Source organism: Polypterus senegalus, chromosome 1 (genome assembly GCF_016835505.1).
Source record: "Polypterus senegalus isolate Bchr_013 chromosome 1, ASM1683550v1, whole genome shotgun sequence".
Classification (NCBI taxonomy): domain Eukaryota; kingdom Metazoa; phylum Chordata; class Cladistia; order Polypteriformes; family Polypteridae; genus Polypterus; species Polypterus senegalus.
In genome coordinates this window covers 12,156,953-12,182,764 of record NC_053154.1, presented here as the reverse complement: position 1 = coordinate 12,182,764, position 25,812 = coordinate 12,156,953, and the positions used below count along the sequence as shown (strand labels likewise).

General features: G+C 42.1%; 1 protein-coding gene across 1 annotated transcript in view; it reads left to right on the top strand.

Moving 5' to 3' along the window:
- Positions 1-25,812, top strand: part of lrrc4ca (leucine rich repeat containing 4C, genome duplicate a) — a 2,071,324-nt gene that overhangs the window by 1,306,123 nt on the left and 739,389 nt on the right. The gene's annotated exons all lie outside the window — the stretch shown is intronic.

Genomic DNA, 25,812 nt, shown 5'->3' with positions numbered 1-25,812 from the left:
CTAGATGATATGTTATACAGAATATAAGGTGGAAGACAACGATAGGATTTAGTGTGATGCACTCACTGGTAGACGATGTTCATATAGAAACCTTCCCAGATAGCACTATTGGCCTTTCAACATGGTTTTGTTTCTTCGTCTTCCTCTTCATCCGTTCCCACTTCTGGGTGAGCTGGATCATCCTTCTCCATGTAGCTCGGTCCTACAACTCCTCCCCAGTCAGACCATTTTCCTTCAGATCTTTTTCTACTTTCTCCATCCACCTCCACATTGGCCTCCCTCACTTTCTCTTCCCCTGGACTTCCATTCCCATCACTCTTTTGCCCACATACTCCTGGTCTCTCCTCATCCCTTGTCCATACCACTTCAGCCTGCTGCTATTTTCTTAGATATCTCACTGACTTTTATTATATCTCTAGTCGTCTCATTTCTTATTCTGTTGTTCTTTGTAACTTCACACATTCATCTCCACATTTTCATTTTTTGCCACATCTACATTCATCTTTTTCCCCTTCTGTGTGGGGTGGGTGTGCTTGATCATCCTTCTCCATGTAGCTCGGTCCTACATCTCCTCCCCAGTCAGACCATTTTCCTTCAGATCTTCTCTTCCTTTCTCCATCCACCTCCGCATTGGCCTCCCTCACTTTCTCTTCCCCTGGACTTCCATTCCCATCACTCTTTTGCCCACATACTCCTGGTCTCTCCTCATCCCATGTTTATACCACTTCAGCCTTCTGCTATTTTCTTAGATATCTCTCTGACTTTTATTATATCTCTAGTCGTCTCATTTCTTATTCTGTTGTTCTTTGTAACTTCACACATTCATCGCAGCATTTTTGTTTTTTGCCAAATCTACATTCGTTTTTTTTGTGCCTTCTATGTGGGGTGGCTGTGCTTGATCAGCACTTCTCCAAACAGCTTGGTCCTGCACCTCTTCACAAGTCAGGCCCTTTTCTTTCAGATCTTCTCTTCCTTTATCCATCCACCTCCGTGTTGGCCTCCCTCGCTTTCCCTTCCCCTGCACTTCCATTCCCATCACTCTGTTGCCCACATATTCATGGTCTCTCCTCATCCCATGTCCATACCACTTCAGCCTGCTGCTGTTTTCTTAGATACCTCTCTGACTTTTATTATATCTTGTAAAAAATTAGCCCCGGACACAGACAGACATGGACTCAGAATGGCCAAAAGCTGCACACAACACAGTGCACCAAACAACCACACTAACTCAGTATCTTTTCTTCTGCCGCCTCTACTCCTTTCCTCCTAAGCTTTGTCCACCTTCCACCGACTCTGGCGTCCCGAATGGAGTGAGGCAGCCTCCTGTATACTGCACCCGGAAGTGCTCCAGGTGTCTGCCAATTGACATCTGGCAACACTTCCGGGTGTGGCAGAAGTGCTGCATAGGAACTCTGCTCCTCTTCTGGCAGTACTTCCAGGTGTGGCAGAAGTGCTGTATGCCCAGACTCACTCTAGAGCTGTCCAGGCACCCACTGGTGGTGTCCACGGACCCCCACCGGGTTGAGCTTCTGAGCTCCAATTCCATGGCCCCAATGTAAACCAAGGGGGCTGCCCTCTCATGTCCTGGGAGAGGTACTGCTGGGAGTATGTCCATTCCCTCGGTCTTCTCTTCAAAAGGGTGTGCTGTCCGAGCAAGATCCCCGGCCATCCATCACAATCTCTAGTTGTCTCATTTCTTATTCTGTTGTTCTTTGTAACTTCACACATTCATCTCCACATTTTCATTTTTTGCCACATCTACATTCATCTCTTTCCTCTTCTGTGTGGGGTGGGTGTGCTTGATCATCCTTCTCCATGTAGCTTGGTCCTACAACTCCTCCCCAGTCAGACCGTTTTCCTTCAGATCTTTTTCTACTTTCTCCATCCACCTCCACGTTGGCCTCCCTCACTTTCTCTTCCCCTGGACTTCCATTCCCATCACTCTTTTGCCCACATACTCCTGGTCTCTCCTCATCCCTTGTCCATACCACTTCAGCCTGCTGCTATTTTCTTAGATATCTCACTGACTTTTATTATATCTCTAGTCGTCTCATTTCTTATTCTGTTGTTCTTTGTAACTTCACACATTCATCTCCACATTTTCATTTTTTGCCACATCTACATTCATCTTTTTCCCCCTTCTATGTGGGGTGGGTGTGCTTGATCAGTCTTCTCTAAACAGCTCGGTCCTACACCTCTTCACAAGTCAGGCCCTTTTCTTTCAGGTCTTTTTCTACTTTATCCATCCACCTCTGCTTTGGCCTCCCTCACTTTCTCTTCCCCTGGACTTCCATTCCCATCATTCTTTTGCACACATCTTCATTGTCTCTCTTCCTCACATGTCCATACCATTTCAGCCTCCTTTACTCTACTTTCTTAATTATCTCTTCCACTTTTGTTGTACCTCTGATTGTCTCATATCTTATTCTGTCCTTTTTTTGTAACTCCACACATCCATCACAACATTTTCATTTCTGGCTCTTCTAATTTCTTCTTTTGCACTTCCTTTACTGCCCATGTCTGAGCTCCATACATCTTTGCTGGTCTTACTCCTGACCTTTAACTTTTAGCTTAAGAGTAAATCACACTGTAACAGGTGTCCGGTCACACTTACAGGTAATCTAACTTAGACACCATTAAAATATCCGACTACGTCACCCAGTTTTATTAAGAGACTGGGAACTCCTGAAATTCACCAATAATAGCACACAGGTTTCTTTAAATTGGGCGGTGAGTAAACACACAATGAAAGACACAACAGTAATTTCAGGAAAAGCAACAGTAACTTCTATTACACCAGACAATCATCCATCCATCCATCGTCGAACCCGCTGAATCCGAACACAAGGGTCTGCTGGAGCCAATCCCAGCCAACACAGGGCACAAGGCAGGAACCAATCCTGGGCAGGGTGCCAACCCACCGCAGGACACACACAAACACACCCACACACCAAGCACACACTAGGGCCAATTTAGAATCGCCAATCCACCTAACCTGCATGTCTTTGGATTGTGGGAGGAAACCGGAGCGCCCGGAGGAAACCCACACAGACACGGGGAGAACATGCAAACTCCACGCAGAGAGGACCCGGAAGCGAACCGGGTCTCCTAACTGCGAGGCAGCAGCGCTACCACTGCACCACTGTGCCGCCCCCCAGACAATCATAAGTACATGAAAAAGATAAATGAACAAAAACAAAATCTAACAATATCAGGTTCGAAATTCCCTTTTTCAAAAGAAGGAAAGCACACAGTCCATGCTCTAAAAGTCCGTTAAAAACAAGAATTGGAGGATACAACCTTTAGTGGTGCAGAGTCCAGTTTGTGCACTGTGTTACCCCAACACTTAATTGTTCAACTGTCCACTGATGCACTCTGTTCACTGGACACTCGTCTTCCAACAGAAGTTGTGTCAAATTTTTGAATCCCTCTCAGTGTCTCTTCGTCGTTCCTTTTTTTTCCACTCTGGGCTACTTGTGCTGCTGTGACCTCGGCACGTTCATTTATTGTCTGCCAGCTTTGCTTGGTCCTTTCATGCGGCTTCCTTCTCTCGCTGGACCCACAACTGGCATCTCCTTGTGGAGCTGTCTCTTCCTCCCTAGAAGTAAGTGTTGCCGTCCTTGTGCCTTAGGTTTTGCCAGCCAGGTACCCCAGTCTGCCAGTGAGCCTCTGTGCTCTCTGCGAGTCTTGGCAGCATTCTCAGTGGACTGTCCCTCTCTTCCCTTCTCCTGCCCAGAAGCTTAAATCTCCTTCAGTCCCTGCCATTATCAGTTCTGGACAAACGGATTAAACAATGGCACATCTAAATTTCCTGGGTTTAAAAATGAATGAAAATACAAATTAACAAAATGTATTGTTACCAATCATGAATAAGTACAGATATGCTGATTAGAAATCAATAGCGTCAGACATGTAATACCCAAGTCAGGTAAATACAAACGTCCTCCAAGGGAGGAGCAGGTCTGTTATCACAACTTTGTATTGTTTGTATACTCAACCAGCCAGACTTCAAAGCGGTGACTCCTTTGCCAGACAGCAATACCTACATCCTGCAGACAGCCATGACACAATCAGTAACTGGATTATCCTGGACATTGAAAAACAAGGTCCCCTTCTGACAACACACTCAAGGACATCAGTAGAAATTAAGAGGAAGTGTATTTAAGACTGGAGCCGGGAAGCACATCTTTACACAAAGTTGTGGGACTCTGAAACAAACCACCAGGCCATGGAGTTAAAGCAGAAACCTCGACAAACTTTAAGAAGAATCTGGAGGAGATGTTGGGAGAGCTTAGCTATGAGCTAAACAAACAGGCGACAAATGGACTGAATGGTCTCCTCTTGTTTGTCAGATTTCGTATCTTTCTTCATCGATCACACGTTATTTCTGATACCTTCGGCCAGTTGTTCCACAAATATACAGCCCTACAGCAGAGAAAAGGAAACAAAAATACGGATCTTAAAAGCCACATCTTGCAAAACACTTTGGATTTGGAGCTGTGGATTTGCTGCTCTGTTCTGCCCTCTAGAGGGTCCAAGTCTTTACACCACACTTTATAATATATTGTTGGCACCAGAAAGTTGCAGGGTCTTCTCCGAGGCTTGGGGGTCGAGCTAGACATCATCTTTTGGTGACTTTGTGATGCTATGGGGGAAAGAGAAGATACCATTGGCAGTGTCCATTCATTATGGGATGGAACTGCTTATCTCACTAGAGCCTGGAAGATGGTTCCTATGCATGATAACACATTCACTAAGCACTATCATATAATAATAATAATAATAATAATTCTTTACATTTATGTGGCACTTGTCTTACTACTCAAAGCCCCTTACGTAGAGAGTGGGGAGCCACGTCAACCACCACATCGTTGGGATGAGGTGATAGCATCCAATTTTGTGCCAGTATGGCAGAATTGGCACTCCAGCCACCATACAAAACCTCACATTGTTCTGTTCCATCTGAACCAGTGTGGTGCTGCATTGCTGCACTGGTGTCCTGAGTTGGTTTGGCATGTGGTGGGTGCGGCAATGCACTGTATCAGTGTGTGCTCCTAACCTCTATGCTCACCACATGTTAGCTGCTAGGTGGTGAAGGGGTGAGAGAGATAAGAGACAGGGGATGATTTGGGGGCCAGAATGACCAGGCCATGGTGGGCGATTTAGCCTGAATATTGGGATACACCCTGTTCTTTACAAAGGATGCCCAGAGATCTTTTATTGTATAACCATATATAATTTTATGTCTCATCTGAAGGATGGCGTCATTTTTTACAGCACAGTGTCCTTGTCACTGCACTGGGGCATTGGCATCCAAATTCACACCACAGGGTAAACGCCCCCTGCTGGCCTCGCCAACGCCTCTTCCAGCAGCAACCCAGGCTTTTCCTGGTGGGTCTTCCATTCAAGTACAGGTTAGCTTTAGGTGGGTGGCCTGTTCTGGAGTTGGTGTAAAGGTGGCACTCATTATCTTTGGACTAACTACATGCAAAGTGTTGAATGCATTTTGTGGTTTCTGATCCCAAACAACATCTTTTAAAAATGTGTGAATATATTTCTTCTGTGTTTGCAGCAATTACCAGAAACATTGAGAAGTTTAATTAATGTAGAACGTACAGTAGATCACCTAACACTTTTTAGATGTTTAAGTACCAAAATGAAGAGATTTGTCTAAAATTTGAAAATATTTTGTTTTCAGAGGAACACTGTGCAAACTGTTGAACCACTTCAGGCAAACATTTCTACAGCTATTTAAAACTCAACCACATAGTTCAGTATGAAGCGTGTGTGAAAGCTAAGCAAGCAGCACCAAGTCCCAGTAATGTTTGATCCACAACACAGATAAATGTTACCTGCATGACGCATGTCCGTATACAACAGGCTGCAAAAGGCCAATTCAAATAACAACAGTCATTGTGTTTCCTTTATCAAAGGCTCTGATTAAAACTGTGTGCAACAAAGGATTACAGAAGCCATCAACTTGCAGGGCATGCAAGGCCATCCCCTCCTGTAATTATTCCCCTGACATTATTTTGCCTTTACTTTATTCTAAATGATGGACAAAAGTTCAAGTGGATCTGAAACAAGTGGCACCTTATGCAATTACAACTGATTTGTGGTTGAGCAGAACTATGGATCCCTGCTTGAACATAACAGTTCATTATAATGATGAGGAATGCACACTGAAAATCAGCATTTTTAAATGAGTGCACCTTATTTTGACAATACTCCCCTCAACAACGGGGTGCGCCATTGCACAATCTTAAGAGCCACATCTTTCAAAACACTTTGGATTTGCTGCTCTGTTCTCCTCTCTAGAGGGTCCAAGTCTGACACCACACTTTTTTTATACAGTGGAACCTCGGTTTGCGAGCATAATTCATTCCGGAAACGTGCTCGCAATCCAAAACACTCGTATATCAAAGCGAATTTCCCCATAAGAAATAATGGAAATTCAGATGATTCGTTCCACAACCCAAAACTGTTCATATTAAAAGAATTAATACAAAATATAAAGTAAAATACATAATACAAATTAACCTGCAATTTACCTTTAAAAAGAATCATGGCTGGTGTGAGTTTCTAAACTCTTGTGGAATTCCACCCAACGGGACGACACGCTGAAGAGTGTCCCAAGGCAATCGCAGTCTCCCAGCGCTGTAGCAGTTCGCCGTATAAGCGCATCCAAAAAGATCAAGGAACATTATAAAGATCCCGCTGCAATAAATAACAGCGCTGTTGCTGTTTCAAACTGAATAAACTGGTGTTTATTCAGCTGGTGTTAAAGTACTGAGACTCAGCTTCGTGTTTTGGGGAGCAAGATGAGAACTCGCACTCCACAGCGCACACACACAGTCACAATGCTGTAGTAAACAGAGAGAGGCGCTGGGCGAGCGAGATAAGAAGAGAGAGAGAAGCTCTGTAAATAGAGAGAAGCGCTGGGCGAGCAAGAATAGGAGAGAGAGAGAAAAAGACGCACTGGGCGAGCGAGCGAGATAGAACCACCATCAGCTCAGTTGTGATCACATGACGCTCAGCAGACAAAGTGTATCCATACTACTCGTATTGCAAGACATCGCTCGTTTATCAAGTCAAAATTTATTAAAAATTTTTGCTCGTCTTGCAAAACACTCGTATACCAAGTTACTCGTAAACCGAGGTTCCACTGTATATTGTTGGCACCAGAAAGTTGCAGGGTCTTCTCAGAAGCTTGGGGTTCGAGCTAGACATCATCATTAGGTGACTTTTCAATTCTATGGGGGAAAAGAGAAGATACCGTTGGCAGTGCCCATTCATTATGGAATGGAACTGCTTATCTCACTAGAGTCTTAAAGATGGATCCTATGCATAATAACACATTCACTAAGCACTGTCATATAATAATAATAATAATAATAATTCGATTTGTGGTTGAGCAGAACTATGGATGCCTGCTTGAACATAACAGTTCATTATATTGATGACGAATGCACACTGAAAATCAGCATTTTTAAATGAGTGCACCTTTTGTTACAATACTTCCCTCATCAACAGGGGGCGCCACTGCACAAGGAACGAGTCCAGTAGCAGCATGTGACAACGTGCTGATATCTAAATGCTTCTTGAACTTGTTGAATTTAATACATTGTGAAGAAAGTTCAACAAAACCAGAAGTAGTTTGGGGAGCCAACACAGTCCTCCCCGTTTAGTAATACATTTTTAAACAAAAACAACACTCGGTGGCGTGAAAACGGTAATCAAAACAAATGCCACGTAGTCAGGTGACCTCTATTTGTTAAGTTCTGCCATTGAATTATTCTTTAGCTGGAGGCTTCTTGGTCAATGACGTCTCCTGTTGAAGCTCTGGGACCAGGAGGGGCGGAGTCAGTTGCCATCACTGGGAGGTTTCTCCAGGATGTGGAACAAAGAGAACGAGAAGTCTGTTAGCAACAGCGCCACCTCCTGGTCTGGGGTGGTATTGCATACCTGGGAAGAGGTTAGATGGCGATCCTCAGACGCACATGAGTGGCAGTGTTTATACACCAGGAACAACTGAACTGTCAAGCTGTGTTGACGTTAACTTCTTAATCTTACATTGCAATCATTTAAGATTATATTATCAGCCTTGATTTTGCATACATATGTAACTTTAGATTTCTTAGTACAGCAGAGCCCAAATTTAATATTTCCCTACATTTTACATTTTTATAGGGTGAATGATGATCGCTGGTAACAATTATTTAGAAAAGAAATATTGTCATTATACTTAAATTTTATGTTATGAATATTTGTATATCAGTAATCAACTGTGTTTACAGTATCCAAAACACCATTACCACTTTTTAGAATATTTAGAATGTGCTGCATTTTTGTTACAAGAAACACTAAATAAATATTATTAAACGCTATTTTTGGAATTTTTTTTATCTGCCATACATACTTGCAGATAAGTTCTCCCGTGGATTAGTCGGGACTTGCGGTTATATTATTATTTCTGGTATTTTATAATGTCGGTTATATAAGTCGAATGTGGTAAACTCATACTATTGGTCCAAGAGATTACGATATGCTAACTCCCACCTGAGAGAGGAACCACGGAGCACACGGCCTTTTGTTTCTATGTGGGTGTGACAATGCGCTGTGCCAGCATGCGCTCCTAACTTCTCTCTCTCTCTATTGTGCCTACGTGACCACACGGTAATACCCAAACTATTCTGAAGCGATGTTTGCACTGTTTTGTGTTTTTTTTTTGTCTCACACCCTCATACACTTTTATCATAAGAGCATCCCTTATTTACGATGGAGCATTCGATCAGAAGAAAATATAAAGCTGATTTTAAATTAAACGTCATTGAAGTAATGAAAGAAATTGGTAACTGCGCTGCTGCAATAAAATTCGATACGTCTGAGAAACTGATGCAAGATTGGAGGAGGCAAGAAAATGTAAAAAAAAGTATTTTTGAATGGGTGTATAAGTCGGGGTCTGATTTTATGTTTGATTTCAAGACGGGATTTAAAGACCCGACTTATACGTGAGTATATATGATAATCCAGCATTTAACAGTTTCAAATGTACTATTTTTTTAAGCAGTTCTCTGCGAAATGGTGGCTCTACTGTACTGTGCGTAGACAGAAGACAGATGCATATCTCATTGCACTGTTCATTGAAATGAATAGCCACAATTATAATATCATAGGCAATAATCGTTAATAATTTTGTCACAATCAAACAGCCATACGTTTGATTTTGTCGCAAATTGTGAGGACACCGGAACCAATGAGCACTCAAGCAGACAATACATGCAACCAGGAGAAGTGCGTGGATTGGAAACTGACAACAGAAGAAGACTCGAAGAAGACTCGAAGAAGAAGAAGAAGAAGAAGACTCGAAGAAGAAGAAGAAGACTCGAAGAAGACTCGAAGAAGAAGAAGACTCGAAGAAGAAGAAGAAGAAGACTCGAAGAAGAAGAAGAAGACTCGAAGAAGAAGAAGACTTGAAGAAGAAGAAACAAATTAAACAATGGGGTTTTAACAGTGTTTTAAAATGTTCCACAGTATTAGCCTGGTGTATCTCTATTGGTAAAGCATTCCAGATTTTGGGTTCATAACAGCAAAAAGCCACCTCACCACTTCTTTTAAGCTTGTTTTCTAATTTAAAAACTAATCCATCCATCCATCCATCCTAAGGTGCCAAAGCATAAGTGTAAATTTCGTGATGAATAATCCAGCGAATGGACATTTATCAAGCAAGGCAGAAGCTGTTTTGAAGCAAACTGTGGTGTACGGAATTGCACTTTCAGTAAATAATTTTCATATGATTTTACTTTTGTTTTCCTCATAACCCATTCAAATCCTTGCTTTATGTTCTTAACTTTTATGTAATACCAATAATGGCGTACTGCATGATAACGTGCAGCGAATACATCCTCTTTCTCTGTACGTTTATCATTTGTTGGCTCAGAGGTTGATGCGTCTGCTGCTTCCTGAGCAGCATCTTTTCACAATAAAACTGATTAAGTTCGTTTTTGCGTTGCAACTACTTAGTACGTTTTTCTTAATTTTTCACTTAAGCTGGCACTTAAGTCTTCAATCTGCCTCAAGAATGATTTAAGATATGAAGAGGTAGGGGAAGTGACGGTGAAGGTGGTCGGGATGAGAACGGCGCCCGTACGCATGGGCCACATGCTCCACATGGCCGCTCTGCTGCACGCAGCCGAGAGTTGATTCTACAATAAAAAAAAAATAAAAAGAGTAATAAAAATCATCACCCCGAAAGCGGACAGAAGACGTCACGTAGTTTATGTGTACCAAATTTCAGGTCAATAGGTGAAATGGTTTGCAAACTACAGGTGCTTTAAAATCTTGTACAGCCATGGTAGCGTATTATAGAAGAAGACCAGTAACGACACATTGTACGATAATACACTTGACTTGAGCATTCCTAGTTTGCAGACTCTTTCTCTGTACGTCGAGCATTCGTTTGCTCAGAGGTTGATGCTCTTGCTGCTTCCTGAGCAGATCTTCTTTTCTCCATCTTCCTTCGTCGGCATCTTTTCACATTACAACTGATTAAGTTAGTTTTTGTGTTGCAATTAGTAAGTTTTCTGAAATATTTCACTTAAGCTGGGACTTATGTGTTCAATCTGCCTCAAGGCTGATTAGCAAAGTTGATAGGGATGAGAACGGCACCCGTACGCATGCGCTGCACGGCCGCCCTGCTGGCCGCTGCCGAGAGTTGATTCTACAATAAAATAAAATAAAAATAAAAAGAGTAATAAAAATCATCACCCCAAAAGCGGACAGATGACGTCACATTGTATATATGTACCAAATTTCACGTCAATAGGTCAAACGGTTTGCGAGCTACAGGTGATTTAAAATCCTGGACAGACAAATGAACAGCCAAGGTAGCGTATTATAGAAGAATATATGGGTCTGGGTGTGTAAGGGGGCATGTATAAATTTATATATTGTGAGCTGGAGGGTTAATCGCACCCCAAATAGATACAGACGCCCCTGGGAAAACCACAAACCCTGAAACACTGACTACCACCCTCACATTGTTCCTTATCCTTGCACTATAACGCGTAATACAAGCCTCGCGCGGTACTCCGACGACTTATAAGCCTTGCGCAGCGCCTGTCAGTTTTGGAATTGATTGTTTGCTTTTATCTCTCTCTGCTCCTAGCGGAACTGTTATATCTGACTTGTCATGGAGCACGTTTAAGCTCATGTGTTTGCAGTGTTTGAATAAAAATCCTTCTTGTTTCTACGACCTCCTGTGTCTCTGTGCAAATCTGTGACCCAAGCGTGACAATATATATAGTAATATAGAGCTGCGGTGGGTTGGCACCCTGCCCGGGATTGGTTCCTGCCTTGTGCCCTGTGTTGGCTGGGATTGGCTCCAGCAGACCCCGTGACCCTGTGTTCGGATTCAGCGGGTTGGGAAATGGATGGATGGATAGTAATATAGAGAGAGATTTTAAGAGTGTCCCGTATTTCTAATTTTCTAATCTGGCAACCCTATCATAGACGCGCAGGTTAGGTTAATTGTCAACTTGACCCTTTGGGGGGCTTGTAATGGAATGGCATCCTGTCCTGCCTTGTCGCCGATGCCTAATTGGATTACGGAATTAGAGAGCATTGGGTTATTTTATAAACAGCATCATTTTCTTCTTCTTTTTTTTTTTAATCCCTATTATTTGCCCATGAGTTTGTAATCCTACATTCAACAAATCATGCCCCCGCTGCCCTGCATGAACCACACTGATGTAATTCAGCCTGGCATTTCAGGATTTATCTTATTTTCTCTTTTAAACACTGCTCTGTATTAAACATTAAAAATGCTAAGCCTGAGCCCCCCAAACCCCCCTCCCGCCTATCTCTCCCATCCCCCTTTGCACTCTTCCAGTTCCACATACCACACCGTATTGGCTGTGACCTGACTTGCTGGAGGCCAGATGGAGGCTGCTGGAGCTTAACCTTGACTTTCAGAGATCAGTAGCTCGGCATTATGTGTTGCGTGACAAGAGAGGACCGGGTGACGCTCGAATCCTGGGAGCCACAGCAACAATGACATTTAAGGAAACATTTCAGTCCTTTGAACAGATTGCTCATCTCCACAGTGCATGGATATGTTTCTGGTGTGTAATGCTGTCTATGCAGAAGTCACCCTGGTGTGACCTGCTCCGGTGCATTAAAACTATAAAAACTGGACATTTTATTCAAGCTATAAAATTTATCGGCAGGAAGTTTATTTAGGGGGTTATGAGTCGGTCTCAAATTCCATCTATGAGTCACTGTGGCAAGTCAATTAACCCGACTGCTCTCTAATTGCGTACATATTCATTGTAACACAGAAATACATGGTGGTGAACGCTGCTGATGTCTCACATATCCAGCATCCTGGTTTCAGATCTCACACCTGGGATTTGCTTTTTGTGGAATTTTTGTGCGGGCTCTCCAGACCGCCAGCAGGTTTCCTCCATGTGTGTCGCTTTTCTTCTCACATTTCCTAAGAATTGCAGGTTGGGCTAGCCTGACCCCATATTAGGCATGTGGGTGTGTGCAAAAGTGGGCCCTGGCATGGACTGGCACCCTATCTCGTTTAATGGTGCTGGCCATCTGTGAGACTGGTTTTGAGAGTGATATGTATTGGTAGTGAAACACACCATAAACGTAGACAAGTAGGAACGCAGATAGTTATGAAAGCCAGTATCTACAAAAAGATACTTAGGAAAGACACTATAAAAAGAAAGACAGGTCTCTGAAAATACAAAAGGTAAGATTGACTGGTGATTGTAAATCGACCCCACGTGATGTGTGTTGTGTGTGGGTAAACAAGCCCAGCAATACACTGGCACTCTGAAAGTGCCAAATGCACAAGGGGATTGGCTCTCGTAAATCAAGCAGGTTTATGGTTTAAAAAATTGTATTATACAGTATATATATATAAACTGCTCAAAAGAATTAAAGGAACACTTTTTAATCAGAGTATAGCATAAAGTCAATGAAACTTATGGGATATTAATCTGGTCAGTTAAGTAGCACAGGGGGTTGTTAATCAGTTTCAGCTGCTGTGGTGTTAATGAAATTAACAACAGATGCACTAGAGGGGCAACAATGAGATGACCCCAAAACAGGAATGGTTTAACAGGTGGAGGCCACTGACATTTTTCCCTCCTCATCTTTTCTGACTGTTTCTTCACTAGTTTTGCATTTGGCTACAGTCAGTGTCACTACTGGTAGCATGAGGCGATACCTGGACCCTACAGAGGTTGCACAGGTAGTCCAACTTCTCCAGGATGGCACATCAATACGTGTCATTGCCAGAAGGTTTGCTGTGTCTCCCTGCACAGTCTCAAGGGCATGGAGGAGATTCTAGGAGACAAGCAGTTACTCTAGGAGAGCTGGAGAGGGCCATAGAAGGTCCATAACCCATCAGCAGGACCAGTATCTGCTCCTTTGGGCAAGGAGGAACAGGATGAGCACTGCCAGAGCCCTACAAAATGACCTCCAGCAGGCCACTGGTGTGAATGTCTCTGACAAAACAATCAGAAAGACTTCATGAGGGTTGCCTGAGGGCCCAGATGTCTACTGTGCCCTGTGCTCACTGCACAGCACCGGGGAGCTCAATTGGCATTTGCCATAGAATACCAGAATTGGCAGGTCTACCACTGGCGTCCTGTGCTTTTCACAGATGAGAGCAGGTTCACCCTGAGTATATGTGAAAGACGTGAAAGGGTCAGGAGAAGCCGTGGAGAATATTATGCTGCCTGTAACATCGTTTAGCATGACTGGTTTGGTGGTGGGTCAGTGATGATCTTGGAGGCATATCCATGGAGCGACTCACAGACCTCTACAGGCTAGACAGCAGCATCTTGACTGCCATTAGGTATCAGGATGAAATCCTTGGACCCATTGTCAGACCCTACGCTGGTGCAGTAGGTCCTGGTTTCCTCCTAATGCACGACAATGCCCGGCCTCATGTGGCAAGAGTATGCAGGCAGTACCTGGAGGATGAAGGAATTGAAACAATTGAATGGCCTTCACGATCCCCTGACTTAAACCCAATAGAACATCTGTGGGACATTATGTTTCGGTCCATTAGGCGCCGCCAGGTTGCTCCTCAGACTGTACAACAGCTCAGGGATGCCCTCATACAGATCTGGGAGGAAATGCCACAAGACACCATCCGTCGTCTCATTAGGAGCGTGTCCCGACATTGTCAAGCATGCATACAAGCTCGTGAGGGCCACACAAGATACTGAAAAGCATTTTGAGTAGCAGAAATTAAGTTTTTGAAAAAATGGACTAGCCTGCCACATCTTCATTTCACTCTGATTTTAGGGTGTCTACACAATTGAGCCCTCTGTAGGCAGAAAACTTTTATTTCCATTAAAAGACTTGGCATCCTTTTGTTCCTAAGACATTGCCCTGTCGTTATTTGTATAGATATCCAACTTCATATTGAGATCTGATGTATCGAATGTGTTTCTTTAAAGTGTTCCTTTAATTTTTGTGAGCAGTGTATATATATACCAGTAACGGTGTACTGCACGTTATACACTTGACTTGAGCATTCCTAGTTTTCCTCCTCTTTTTCTGTATGTTTATCATTCATTTGCTCAGAGGTTGATGCGCTTGCTGCTTACTGATCAGCTCTTCCTTTCTCCACCCCAGCAGCCTGCTTCTTCTCTTCTTTCGTCGGCATCTTTTCATGTTAAAACTGATTGTCAGTGTTTGTGTTGCAATTACTTTGTACGTTTCCTTTAGTGTTTCACTTAAACTGGCACTTAAGTCTTCAATCTGCCTTAAGAATGATTTAAGATATGAAGAGGTAGGGGAAGTGACGGCGAAGGTGGTAGGGAATGCTCCACACGGCCACCCTGCTCTTCGCTGTTGAGAGTTGATTGTATAGGGTGGTCCAGATCTAATTATGCAATTTTCATTACGCTATAACTTATTAAGTTTATTACATAGAAAATCACCTTAAAAATCCCGGTCCATCGAGAGGTATGCAAACTGACAACATGAAGAATCGTCTTAGCAGCAAACTGGAATTGTACCCACATAAATCAAAGACATCCAGACGATCTGGATCTGCATAATTAGATCTGGACCACCCTGTACAATAAAATAAAATAAAAATAAAAAGAGGAATAACCTTGGAGGTCAATCATCACCCTGAAAGCGGATAGTAGACATCACGTAGTATATGTGTACCAAATTTCAGGTCAATAGGTCAAATGGTTTGTGAGCTACAGGTGATTTAAAATGCTGGACAGACAAACGTAGAGCCATGGTATTGGTGTATTATTATACTGTATATACAGTCGGCCCTTGTTTATCGCGGTTAATCAGTTCCAGACTCTACCGCGATAAATGAATTTCCGTGAAGTAGGATTCTTTATTTATAAATCGAAAATTTTCGCAGTTAGAGCATTGAAAACCTGTTTACGACCTTCTAAATACAATTTTTTAACATTATTGGAGCCCTCTAGACATGAAATAACACCCTTTAGTCAAAAGTTTAAACTGTGCTCCATGACAAGACAGAGATGACAGCTCCGTCTCACAATTAAAAGAATGCAAACATATCTTCCTCTTCAAAGGAGTGCGCGCGTCAGGAGCAGAGAATGTAAGACAGAGAGAGAAAAGCAAACAATCAAAAATCAATAGGTGCTGTTTGGGCTTTTAAGTATGCGAAGCACCGCGCGGGAAACATATCGTATATCATTGAGGAGTTTTATTTAATATGTAATATGATTGGGTAGCCTATCAGCCATCCACCAATAGCATCCCTCGTATGAAATCAACTGGGCAAACCAACTGAGGAAGCATGTACCATAAATTAAAAGATCCATTGTCAGCAGAAATCTGCGAACCAGCGAAAAATCTGTGATATATATTTAGTTATGCTTACATTTAAAATCCACGATGCAGTAAAGCCGCAAAAGTTGAAGCACGATATAGCGACGGATCACTATTTATATATATATAAACTGCTCAAAAAAATTAAAGGAACACTTTGAAAATACATCAGATCTCAATGGGAAAAAGAAATCCTCCTGGATATCTATACTGATATAGACTGGGTGATGTGTTAGGAACGAAAGGATGCCACATCGTTTGATGGAAATGAAAATGATCAACCTACAGAGCCCTGAATTTAAAGACGCCCCAAAAATTAGAGTGAAAAAATTATGTGGCAGGCTAGTCCATTTTGCCAAAATTTAATTACAGCAACTCAAAATTGTACGCAGCACTTTGTATGGCCCCTGTGTTCTTGTATACATGCCTGACAACATCGGTGCATGCTTCTAATGAGATGACAGATGGTGTTGTGGGGGATCTCCTCCCAGATCTGGACCAGGGCATCACTGAGCTCCTGGACAGTCTGAGGTGCAACCTGGTGGCATTGGATGGACCAAAACAATGTCCCAGAGGTGTTCTATTGGATTTAGCTCAGGATAGTGTGGTGGCCAGTCAATGGTATCAACTCCTTCATCCTCCAGGAACTGCCTGCATACTCTCACCACATGAGGCCAGGAATTGTCGTGCACCAGGAGCCACTGTACCAGCATAGGGTCTGACAATGGGTCCAAGGATTTCATCCTGATACCTAATGGCAGCCAAGGTGCCTTTGTCAAGCCTGTAGCGGTCTGTGTGACCCTCCATGGATATGCCTCCCCAGACAATCATTAACCCACCACCAAAGTGTTCATGCTGAATGATGTTACAGGCAGCATAATGTTCTCCATGGCTTCTCCAGACCCTTTCACTTCTGTCACGTGCTCAGGGTGAACCTGCTCTCATCTGTAAAAAGCACAGGGCACCAGTGGTGCATCTGCCAATTCTGGTATTCTATGGCAAATGCCAATCGAGCTGCATGCTGCTGGGCAGTGAGCTCAGGGCCCATTAGAGGACATGGGGCCCTTGGGTCATCCTCATGAAGTCTTTCTGGTTGTTTGGTCAGAGACATTCACATCAGTGGCTTGTTGGAGGTCATTTTGTAGGGCTCTGGCAGTGCTCATCCTGTTCTGCTTTTCCCAAAGGAGCAGATACTGGTCCTGCTGATGGGCCCTGTCTAGCTCTTCTACAGTAACTGCTTGTCTCCTGGAATCTCCTCCATGCCCTTGCGACTGTCCTAGAAGACATAGCAAACCTTCTGGCAATGGTACATATTGATGTGCCATTCTGGAGAAGTTGGACTACCTGTGCAACCTCTGTAGGGTCCAGGTATCGCCTCATGCTACCAGTAGTGACACTGACTGTAGCCAAATGCAAAACTAGTGAAGAAACAGTCAGAAAAGATGAGGAGGGAAAAATGTCAGTGGCCTCCACCTGTTAAACCATTCCTGTTTTGGGGGTCATCTCATTGTTGCCCCTCTAGTGCATCTGTTGTTAATTTCATTTCACTGATTAACAACCCCCTCTGCTACTTAACTGACCAGATTAATATCCCATAAGTTTCATTGACTTTATGCTATACTCTGATTAAAAAGTGTTACTTTAATTTTTTGAGCAGTATATATATATATATATATATATATATATATATATATATATATATATATATATATATATATATATATATATATATATATATATATATATATATATATATATATATATATATATATATCCATACAGTGATACCTTGAGATACGAGATTAATTTGTTACATGACCAAGCTCGTAAGTCAAAATGATGATCGTATCTCAAATCAATTTTCTCCATTGAAAAAAAATTGAAATGAGATTAATTCATGCCAGCCCCCAAAAAACCACCTCAATTTTTTGTTGTTTTGTTTTCAACATAAGAAAAATGAATTTATAATGAACAAATTATGTATACAAACAAAATAATACCTAATACATAAAAGAGAATCTAAAGAAGTAAACAGATATTGCCGAAGCCCATTAGTGTATTGTAATGTTTTTTTTTCTTTCACTTCACTTTTGCTTAACTTAATTTTCTTCTTCACTAGTTTTTTTTTTTCTTTTTTTTTTTCGCTTTCGTCACTTTCATTCTCAGGGCGTTTCAATAGAAACCTGTCCAAGGAGCTTTGTTTAGTCCTCCCCTTTAGAATGTTTCTGAAATGAGTGTCATGAAATAGCGCCGCTACATGATGAGTTTCTTTTCAGTAAAGTCGAGCGTTAGGCAAGTGTCTTTAAATAGATGGCTCGTATTTCGAATTTTGGCTCATAACTCAAGATACAAAATCGTCATAGTGACGGCTCGTATCTCAAAAAACTCGTACATTTGGGGCACTCGTATCTCATGGTACCATTGTATATATATATATATATATATCAAATATAGAGTACATCAAATACAGAATAACAGCACAGATATTTTTACTTCAGTGAGTTAAGCAGTGCAATAGGTAACTCGTTACTCTAAAAAGTAATTGGACTACGTAACGCGTGTTACTTTTAGCGTGTTACCCTTCTGCTCTCGAGATTGTGTCGCTGAGTTTAGCACTGCATGTTCACCTCATCAATACAATACAACACAATTTATTTTTGTATATTAGCCCAAAATCACACAAGTGCCACAATGGGCTTTAACAGAAGTCCCTTGACCTCCGAGCCTTGACTCTCTAAGAAGACAATGAAAAACTCCCAAAAAAACCCTTGTAGGGAAAAAATGGAAGAAACCTCAGGAAAGGTAGTTCAAAGAGAGACCCCTTTCCAGGTAGGCTGGGCATGCAGTGGGGGTCAATACAATACAATACACAGAACAGAACACAAATAATCCTCAACACAATATAATCGAAATATTACAAGTACAGAGCAGAATTCAGCAGTAGATGATATCACGTAATACGGTTTGGATTCTTCAACATAAGTTTATCGATTTCTGAAAAATGATGTGATCACCCCAAACATTTGCCTCTGGAAATTGATCTTTGTGGATGCTTCTACCCATGGCTACTGAAAGTGTGTGTGAAGCAAATACACATGCGCTGGCTAACCGAGTGCAACAGACGTGTGCAGATTACAAAACCCTTAACAGCAACCTGATTAAGGGTTTAAATGGCCACATAATTGGATTTTTCATTGAAGAATCTACCTCTGTTAGCAGGGTCTGTCAGAGGCCAGTAACTCGATTGCTTTAACAGGAATAAGGTTTGTTACCAGTAGGGTGCATTGCAGCACCCCAAACCACTGTAGAGACACAAGTCCTGATGTGCAAGCACACATTTTATTATACCAAATACTTTACAAAAGACTTCACAACACAACTCAGTTCTTCTCTTTTCCTCTCTCTCTCTCTCGACTCTTCCAGATGAGTTTTGTCGAATGGCTTTTTTTATCTTGGACCCGAGAGTACTTCCGGTGGTAGGGCATAGCCCACTAGAAGTACTTGCAGGTCATGAAGTAGGAAACATTAATCCCAGCAGCTCCCTCTGGCGGGTCTTCCCTCCTGGAGCCTAAGAAGGCTGCCCCACAGGACTGCAAGTCCCAGCATACCCTGTGGGTGTCAGTGTGGGAATCCTGACCCAGAGGTGCTGTCCTCTAGCTCTTAAGGGTAGCATGTAGTCTTAACAGGTTATCTAACCCTTGTCTTTCCATCACACTGGCCTCCTGGTCGGGTATTGTTCTTCGGTTCAGCCCTGCCAGAGTGCCAGCGTACCCACTTCTACACTAGCATCTATTACAAGGTTTACATGGCAGTTTAGAAATGCGCCTACTGACTGAGCTGGAATTTAAAACACCAGATTCCTACGGCAGCACTAACCAACGTGCCACCCTGTTGAAATCAATCCAAGTCCTTTTTTATTTTAATTTCTGCACAGATATTATACTTCAGCTATAAAAGGATAACCTTTTAGCCTTATAAAAAGCAACTCTTAAATTATGCATTAGCAAAACACTCTTTTTTTCTACTGACTTTAATAAAACAATGCAATTAAATAAACACGCTGCACATGTGTTTCTAGGTTATTAGGCTTTATCAGACTAAAAATAATTTGTATTAAACTTATGCAAATGAGCCATCTGTTACCATTCTAATAAGGGCAGTGACCTTCAATAAATATCTCCTGCACCGGACTTGGGATTTAAACCATTTTCAAAATCAATAGGAGTTTCATGCATAAAGTTGTGTTTGTGACTGGAGCTAAATACTTAAATGGTGGGAGGCTAGTGTTCTACGTTGAAAATGAATGCTCAGGTGGGATACAGTACTTTGTATGTTAGACTATATTTTATTGTTACCATAAATTTCTTCAGGTCTGGTAGCATAGGCATGTTTTTATTGAACTGGATATTAAAACACAAGGGCAGCAGGTTAACTTTACAGTAACGTCTTTCAATACCATTGAAGTGGATGGGCCAGAAAACAACTAGGTGGGCAACCAATAAGCTATTACTTGAAGTTTTGAGCAGCTTGGTTTATTGACGGTGGTGGAAATGAGTAGCAAAAATGTTTAACATTTGACCATTGATATACATTAAATAAAAATGATAGGGAAGGTCCTGGCTTCTGAATGGCAGGCATGGGCCCTCCCAGGCCCCTCTCATAGCTTCATACCTGTTTGAGGCAATTAAAGGTGATACAGGACAGGAGTCTGGCCATAAGACAACCTTAGGCACTGGCGGCAGTGCCACGAGACCACCATCAAGGTAATGACTGGAACTCTAGACTGCTGGTGGCCAACCTTTTACATGCTGAGGCCAGAAATATATATATATATATATATATATATATATATATATATATATATATATATATATATACTGTATATACTAGTCTATTCCCCCACGGCTCCACCCACCTAGTAGTAAAACAGAACAAACTTTAAAAACAATAAAAAAAAAAATTAATAATTTGTTTTGAGAAGAATTTATATTGACAGCTTTCATATCTGAAGACATCTTGATATACTTTTCACACTTCTGCCATCCAAGAGAAGATACTGCAGCATCAAAGCCAGCTCTGCCAGGCTGCAGGAGAGTTTTTACCCCCAAGCTGTTGGACTCATTAACATCATGCTGCCCCCTGGGATCTTCCACACGGCCTCAACCACCTCTAAGAACAGAACCTTTATACATAGGGTGACCAGACGTCCTCCAAAAGGAGGACATGTCCTCTTTTTAAACATGGTTTCCTCCGTCCTCCAGGCATTCCAAAAATTCGTTAAAAATGTCCTCCTTTCACAGAATCACGAACAGAGTTGACTGTTTTTGACTAATTACATATGATATACTGTATACCAAGAATGAGCAGCCTTCGGCCATTCTCCATTCATCCGCGTCACCGCGTGACATTACGTTACGTTATCACGTTATCAATTATTGTAACATCAAGTAGCGGCAAGACTGTTTTATATTCTACTAGCAAAATACCCGCTCATCACAGCGGAGAAGTAGTGTGTTAAAGAAGTAATGAAAAAGAAAAGGAAACATTTAAATAATAACATGATTGACAATGTAATTGTGTTGTCATTGTCATGAGTGTTGCTAGTATATATATATATATATATATATATATATATATATATATATACACACACATATAAATACACATATACAGTATATATCTATCACTTTACTTCACTTTAGAAGGTTTGCCAAAAATCATTAGCATAGCCCTGTTATCCTTTTTTATTTTGGTAAATAAATATCACAACGATAAAGTGGATATGATATCCTTTTAAAGCCGCAGGTCACTTCTCAGTTATCTACTTGTTACTTGCGGCCCACACTCCATCCATGAATTCACATGTTTGAGTTGAAGTGTGAAACAGCAGTGTTGGGACAAAGTGGGGATCCGCTGTGAACGGGTAGTCGATTACAGGGAACAAACAAGGGACAGTTTGGCGGTGTCATGTAACATTTTGGGGGTGTTGGAGGAAACCATGTTACGTATGTGAAGAAAGTCTGGGTGACCACAGCGGGGACATTGATCAGGCGTGTGAGAGGCAGCACTGTGGACTGCTAGCCCAAAGTGAATCTCTTAAATATGAACCAGTACTGTGGCTTTAGAAAAACCTAAACACAAGAAAACCCCACGCTGTGGATGGAGCCATTGATGTGATCTGGACTTCATAAGGTGCTACATGAGATGTTGGGCATCAAACTAAAAGAAGTGGCAGTTCAGGGTGTCATGTGCTGGTGGGTGCAGAATTGGCTCAGATACAGGACGCTGAGGGTGATAATGTGAGAAACCTCATCAGAATTGGCCAATGTTAAGAATGGTGACCAGCAGGGGTCAGTGCTGGGGACGCTGCTATCTATCTATCTATCTATCTATCTATCTATCTATCTATCTATCTATCTATCTATCTATCTATCTATCTATCTATCTATCTATCTATCATATAGCACCTTTCACATCTATCTATCTATCTATCTATCTATCTATCTATCTATCTATCTATCTATCTATCTATCTATATAAAAAGACTAAAGACTAAATTCAACTTCCATTCCTACCAAAGATATTTCTGGCGACTAAATAGAACCTACTTATATCCAAATTCGAGCTATTGAGCTGTCGCCTGCGTGCCTGAATAAGTCACCGTCTCTTCGCTCTAACTTTTTTACCGTTCATTTAATCATGGCTAGTCACGGAAAAATTATAACACGGAAGGAGGATTACACTGAGTATGGCTTTAACAAAACAGTTATTGATGGCGAATAAAGTATCCATTATTCATAAAGCTTCAATTGGTGATCTGTTTTTCTGTGTTAACCTCATATTTTTTCATACTTCTTCTCAAACCAAGGAGGTGCGAGGGTAAAATGAATGAAATGAGCTGATAATATATATATATATATATATATTGAATATATTGAAATAGTTTTACTGTCAAATAATGCAAACAGTACGTGGCACGTGTTTCGCCCTAATTCTGGGCTCATCAGGCAGTACACACTCACTGCACCCCCTCTCGGGAATCGAACCTCGGACGTCAGAGGCGAAGCCTCTCATGTTGCGCCACGGTGTGTGGTTCATTTATTTGACAGTATGTAGATCGGGGTGTGTATATATATATATATATTACTTTTGAGAATGCAACGTATAGTTTTGTCCAGGAGGAAAGCAATGTTGCCTCAGATCAATGGCAACCTTTTGTAGGGTGTGTCCCTGAGACTTAGTAATTGTCATCGCGAAGCAGAGCCTTACTGGAAATTTGAGGCATTTCAATTGAAATGGGAGATCAGAGGGTATAACGGTGATGCCAGGAATACATTCAGAGTATGCGGTCACAGTCAGTTTACGTGATTACGTGGGAGGCGTGATGATGTCACACGCAGCTCCGCCCCCCACAGCCGTCGAGCTAACGTCCATTACAGTATATGGAGAAAAATAGGTTCCAGTTATGACCATTAGGCGTAGAATTTCGAAATGAAACCTGCCCAACTTTTGTAAGTAAGCTGTAAGGAATGAGCCTGCCAAACTTCAGCCTTCTACCTACATGGGAAGTTGGAGAATTAGTGATGACTGAGTGAGTGAGTCAGTGAGGGCTTTGCCTTTTATTAGTATAGATTTCCGACCGACGGCACAACAGACAGTGGTTAGCAGTTGATTGGAGTTGGAAAATATATTTGGTAATTTTTGTCCTCCTTTTTGACTGTCGGTGTCCTCCTTTATAGCCGAACCCATTTGGTCACCCTATTTATACATGCAAGTCACTTTCCTGTAAAGACGAGTGTGCAGGTAGAAAAAGAACTGAAGATCTCCTACTGACCTTTAAGGATTTCAATGTTCTTGATATCGTTCTGCTGTGAAACATTCTGACTTGTCATTGTTTACACGTCTTAAACAACTATTATCATACACTAATCATTTCTGAATTATCTGTATCTATTTATTTATTTATTTATTATAGTACATATCTGTAGCCGCTGAAGTGTAAGGCAAGATCAAGCACGGGTTAAACGCATGCCAAAAGAAATCTCTCACTCCAAAAGTTTGTTTTAAAAATATTTAGTGAAAATTAAAAGCAAATACAGTGGAACCTCGAGATACGAACAGCTCTGTATACAAGAAATTCAAGATACGAGGAAGGTATGAGCGAAAAATTCGGATCTAAATGCGAGCATTGGCTCGCGTTATGAGCCACTAGCCAGGCTGTGGTTATGCGTGACGCGTTTCCCGATCCGCCTTGACTCGGGGATTCACCTAAGCTGACGCTGCCAGCCCGTCAGCTCACTCAGTGTTCCTTGTTCTCCCGTAGCGTGAGGATCTACGCGTTTGTGCGCTTGTGACTTCATTGTTTCGCTGTAGCAATTCGCCGTATAAGCGTATCCAAAAATATCGCGGACATGCAGAGGGAGAATAGGAGACGATTGCCCTCAAGAGGAGTAGTAGGATGTTGTACCGTGTTAGCCATTATGAATTGTGAACTTGAACCCGGACACAGACAGACGGACATCTTATGTTCACCCAACACACATTTATTATACTAATATTTACAATAGTGACGTCAGTGCACTTCCCAGTGCCTCCAGCACCGTTCCCCCAAATGTCTAGGCCACACAGTCAATATGCCTCTCTCTTGGCCGCCTCCCATCCTCTCTCTAGCTATGTCCTCTTCCACCCGACTTCCACCATCGACTGAAGGGAGGCGGCCCCTTAAATAGGAACCCGGATGGGCTCCAGCTGCTTCCCGACACTCCTCCGTAGCCACGCCCCAGTGTGGCGGAAGTGCCGGCTGCGCACCCGGAAGCCGTCCGGGTGTCCCCGGTCGTCTTCCCCCCAGCACTTCCTGGTATGGCGGAAGTGCTGGGCTCCAGGAATATTCAGGCATCAGGGCGCCGCCTGGCGGTGGCCACGGGTCCCTACAGGGCTGGGCTTCCAAGCCCTTTACCCGAGGCACCCAACATAACCAGGGCGGACACCCCCTCGCGGTCTGAAGGAGGCACAAGCCCCGCCCCTGCCGGATGTCACAGAATGTAGAGAAAAGCCAAGCAAAATGGCACCTTTTATTGGCTATCTAAAAAGATTACAATATGCAAGCTTTGATTACATCTTGCCTGAAGAAGGGGCCTGAGTTGCCTCGAAAGCTTGTATATTGTAATCTTTTTAGTTAGCCAATAAAAGGTGCCATTTTGCTTGGCTTTTCTCTACCCTCAAAAGGAGAGAGAGAAAGAAAGAGAGAGAGAGAGAGAGAGAGAGAGATGCGTGCGCGAGAGGGAAGAACCATCAGCTCAGTTATGATCACATGACGCTCAGCAGACAAAGTGTATCCATACTACTTGTATTGCAAGACATAGTTCGTTTTATCAAGTCAAAATGAATTTTAAAATTTAGCTCGTCTTGCAAAACACTCGGAAACTGAGTTACTTGCAAACCGAGGTTCCACTTGTATATATTATTTATCAGTGTTATTTGTTAGGAAAATTGATTTTCATGTTGATATTTTTGGGGGTGCGGAACGGATTAACTGGATTTCCATTATTTTCAATGGGAAAGTTTGTTCTATATACGAGAAATTCGCTATAAAAGCTCAGTGCTGGAACGAATTAAACTCGTATCTCGAGGTTCCACTGTAATCCACACAAGAATAAAAGAAAAAATAGTTAAACACGTAGAATAAAAGGCAAAAAAAGGAAAAATGTATCTTCTCTAAAATTAGCTTTTCTTGAGAAACTTTAGCTATGTCTGTACTTAAAAGTTCTTCACTTCTTCTGTCTATACTTAAAGGTTCTTAATTTCTTCTTCTGTATGCCTTAAGCATACGGTATAGTACTTAAATAAGCACTGCTTTCTCAGAGCTGTTTCACACACTCAAAAGGCCCGTAGGTCCGGTTTAAAACTGTATGCCTTCTACACCTTACACATGGCAAGACTGATCACCAACTGAAGAATAAT